This window comes from Lepidochelys olivacea (genome assembly GCF_965140295.1).
Source record: "Lepidochelys olivacea isolate rLepOli2 genome assembly, chromosome: 8".
Classification (NCBI taxonomy): Eukaryota; Metazoa; Chordata; order Testudines; family Cheloniidae; genus Lepidochelys; species Lepidochelys olivacea.
The window spans coordinates 6,155,457-6,159,856 of NC_140418.1; positions in this window are offsets into that span (position 1 = coordinate 6,155,457).

Sequence of the window (4,400 nt, forward strand, 5' to 3'; positions counted from 1 at the left end):
TATAGCCATGAGCCCATGTCATGTTTTCTGATGTAATGCACAGTCAGGGCAAGTTGATTTTTGCTTTTGTGCATGATCAGCATTTAGCCGCCACGTATATGAAGAAATCTCTATTATAATTATCTCACTGCCTCTGTCATTTGGTTCTCCTTAGAGGAGGTTTTAGCTTTAGGCCAGAATAGAGAGCACTGAGCAGTTGCCACGTTGTCAGAACGAAGAGGGGGTGGTGCCTTTCTTTCTTCTCTTTTTTCTTTAGTAAATTTTTTTCCAGATGTTTTTTATCTCAACAGGACAAGTATGAACAGCTGCATGATTTCAACGCTCGCTCATTGAGAGGCATGACCAATCCAGTGCAGAGAAGATTCAACTCTGCAGGGACAAAGATAATGAAGTGCAGGCTCAGAAAAAATGACTTCTAGAGCCAGCATGAAATCTCCTCATGGTATCTCACTCCCAGCTCCCCTTGTGAGTTGTCCACATTAATGGCTGAGGCAAAAGACATTCAACATTCTGAGGGGGTGGTTGGCCATGCTAGGCTGGCCCCCCTGGATCGTAGTAAATATCTGGACGATCCCCTCCTCACAAACCCTAAAATGTCGGTCTGGTTTGCCCTGCCAGTGGTGCTGGTTGATGCTAACATCTGCATGTCAGCACAAAGGGCTGGATTCTCAAAGGTACTTAGGTGTCTAAAGATGCAGAGACGTGGCCTAGTGCAGATTTCAATGGGAATTAGACACCTCAAAGCTTTGAAAATTCCATTAGGCCCTTCTCTGCATCTTTAGGCACCTAAATACCTTTCAAAATCTGGCCCTACATTCCTAATATCCACCTCTTCAAGGGGAGCCCCTAGATGAATCTCATCCCTCTCCGATTGCCCCACTGTTTCAAATGAAGTCCTTGGAGGCCAGGGCTCCCATCCTCAGTGATGGGTTCCAATATTAAACCTTCCGCCACACTGGAGTTCTTGCCTTTCTGATTTTGAGATGTTACTGAAGCTTTGTTGTGACACCATTCCCTGCCCTCCCCCAGCACGGTTAATGCTTATTCACCCATCTGCGCCTTTCATTTGTTGCAAAGTGCTGCGAGAAAGGATATCTGAGCCAGGCTAATGAAAGATCACAGACTCCTGGGCACCAAAGATAGAAAAGGACTACTAGAGTCCATTGAGTCACGGTGTCCATTCCATCCAAATTTGGTCTATAGTCCCCTATTAGGTACTAAATTGATACTACGATTGACCAGGAAGCTACATACCATTGTGTTGTATTGTCCAAATTAGGTTCCTGGTACCCACTGTCTATTGTAAGCCTCTTAGTACCCATTGACCTGATGGGCTACCTCTACCAAGTCCAACCCTAGCCACCAGAGCGGATGATATGAGCCATATTGATTCTCAAAGGTCCCTTGAAGAGTAATTGTATCTTTCTCTGGCTGTGTGTGTTATCCATAAGTGAGGGAGGGCCATTCAGAGTCATGGCATGGAGGCTTGGTGTTACAAACATATGGAGCTTCACATTCCAGTTGGTATTATTGAGGGGTGTTAAATGAGCTGTACTATGTTGAAATGGGGTTCACTCACTGCTGTGGCTCTCCCAAAGAAATATCCTTGTGGCTGGGGATCAGTTCTCATCCGGGCTAGCGTCCCTTTCTGTTGCTCGCTTGCCCTGCAGCCCCTCTCATCTCCAGGCTTCAGGGTGCTCTCGCTTCATGACCCAGCCCTCCCACCAGGACACTACAGAGTTTTCTCCTTCTGGGGCATTGACATCTTGCTGTTCCATCTGTCTAGTTGCTGCTTTCTCCAATCCTGTGCCACTTCCCCAGTGGCTAGCAGGGGAACCTAGACCTGCTTGCAACTCTGGGTTCCAGCCTGGGGACCCTATAATCATCAGCCAAGGCCCGCACAGCCTGAACCTGCATGGCAGTTTCCCTGGCTTCTTCCTACTCTGCCTTCCACAGGCTTTCTTCCCACAGCTCATCTGGATAAACCCTCCCTGCAGGGCTAGGATCCCAGGGCTTTTGCTCCTTCTGGATTTCCTTCTACCAACCTCTCTGGGCCCAGACAGTGACTGCAGCCTCTCCCCCCAGTGGCCTCTTTCTGCTGCAGACTTCCTCACTTCATAATCTCTCCCAGCTGGGCTTCATCAGCCATTAATATTTATAAATCCCCGGGGCCCCCAGTCAGGTGCAACCGTGAAGGTTAATTGGCCCTTCTGAGCCCCAGGGCTCGTGTAAAGTAAATGCACCATCACATAGGACACACCATCAAGGGGAATGGATCTCTGTTCTATTCATTCCCTTTGGGGCACCTGGCATAGGCCACTGTCAGAAAACAGGATACTGGGATAGATTAGCGTGACCAGATAGCAAGTGTAAAAAATCAGTACAGGGGTGGGGAGTAATAGGAGCCTATATAAGAAAAATCCCCCAAAATCGTGACTGTCCCTATAAAATTGGGACATCTGGTCACCCTAGGCTAGATGGACCTTTGATCTGACCCAGTACGGCCAGTCTTATGTTCTTATGTACATATGTCCAGCCTGGACTTCTGGTCTAAAGCTCTCAGGAGGGCCCTTATAAGGTTATAGTACTGTTAGGGACCAGTCCAATTCCACTCAGCTCCATTACCCTAACATCAATGCAGACAGTGCCCCTTGACCTATGTTGCGACATAACTGACCAATAAGGCTGTGTTGTCCTGGGCTGCCATAAGCAGTGCTGGATCAAAGCATGGGGAAAGAGGAGTTGAACTAAGGAGTCTGCCCACACGAAGGGAAGCGCCAGTGGTCTGACACTGGGAGGGAGAAGCCACTCTTTATACTGGACACGAAGGCACCTCCTTTTGTCAGTTTACCCTTGCCTGTGAGTTACTGCTGTTGCTGAGTTATAATCTGAAGGATCAAAATATGGAAAGGAGCCTGGAGATGCCATAAAATTTAATTGCCCGGTAATTTACAGGATACAAACCTGTGTGGTTTGTCCAGTAAACATGGGCTCATCTGATCCAATGGGAGGTGCCCAAGAAAGATGTAGATGAAGTCAAACATTGACATGTTAGGGGCTGCGGTTCCATATTAAGTATTTATCTAGTGGTACAAAGTATATGAGATGGCCAGGGATTACCCTGCAGGAGCTCTGGGATTAAGGGTATCACTCCCCTACCCCATAGACCTTCGGTAGTATCAATAACAGCAGAGTTAATAAGAACGGCCATACTGTGTCAGACCAATGGTCCACCTAGCCCAGTGCCCTGTCTTCCAACAGTGGCCGGTGCCAGGTGCTTCAGGCAGTGTGAACAGAATGGGGCATTTATCATGTGATCCATCTCCTGTTTTCCAGTCCCAGCTTCTAGTAGTCAGAGATTTAGGGACACCCACAGCCTGGGGCTATGTCCCTGACTATCCTGGCTCATAGCCATTGATGGACCAATCCCCCATGAACTTGTCTCATTCTTTTTTGAACCCGGTTATACTTTTGGCCTTCACAACATCCCCAGGCAACACGATCCACAGGTTCGCTGAGTTGTGTGAAGTATGTTTGTTTTAAACCTGCTGCCTATTAATGTCATGGAGTGACCCCTGGTTCCTGTGTTATGTGAAGGGGTAAATAACACTCCCTTATTGACTTTCGCCACACCAGTCAGTTATAGACTTCTATCATAGCCCCTCTCAGTTGTCTCTTTTCCAAACGGAACAGTCCCACTCTTTAATCTCTCCTCACATAGAAGCTGTTCCATCTCCCTAGTTGTTTTTGTTGCCCTTCTCTGTACTTTTCCCAATTCTGAGATATCATTTTTGAGATGGGGTGACCAGAACTGCACGCAGCATTCAAGGTGCGGCTGTGCCGTGGATTTATATCGTAGCATTATGACATTTTCTTATTCTCTATCCCTTTCCTAGTAGTTCCCAGCATGGTTAGCTTGTCTGACTGCCACTGCACAGGAGCAGATGTCTTCAGAGAACTGCCCACAAGAACAGACAACACCGTCCGAGCACTCAGAACCCTTATGCTCTATCCCATTAGGTATCCCAAAGGATGGACTAAGCCATCAAACGGATCCAGATTGGAATGTTTTTCTAACAATATTTAATATTCGTATAGCGGTAGAATATAGGGGCTGTAAGGGGTATAAGGGCCCCATTGTCCTGTGCACTACACAAACATAGGCATAGATACAGTGCCTGCCCAGAGAACTGGCAAACTCATTGCAGCACTGCAGGCAATAGCTCAGCTGAAAATGAGGCAATGGGCATCCCTGGGAATCCTCTAACAGCCCCATTTTCCTCTGATTGCTCTGGTCTTATCCTTTGAATTTAGGCTGTGGATTCAGAATACATTTTGGGAGGAAGCAGAGGAGAGGGGGAGTAAGGACAGCCCACCCGAGAGAAAGTGAAGCAGAGCAA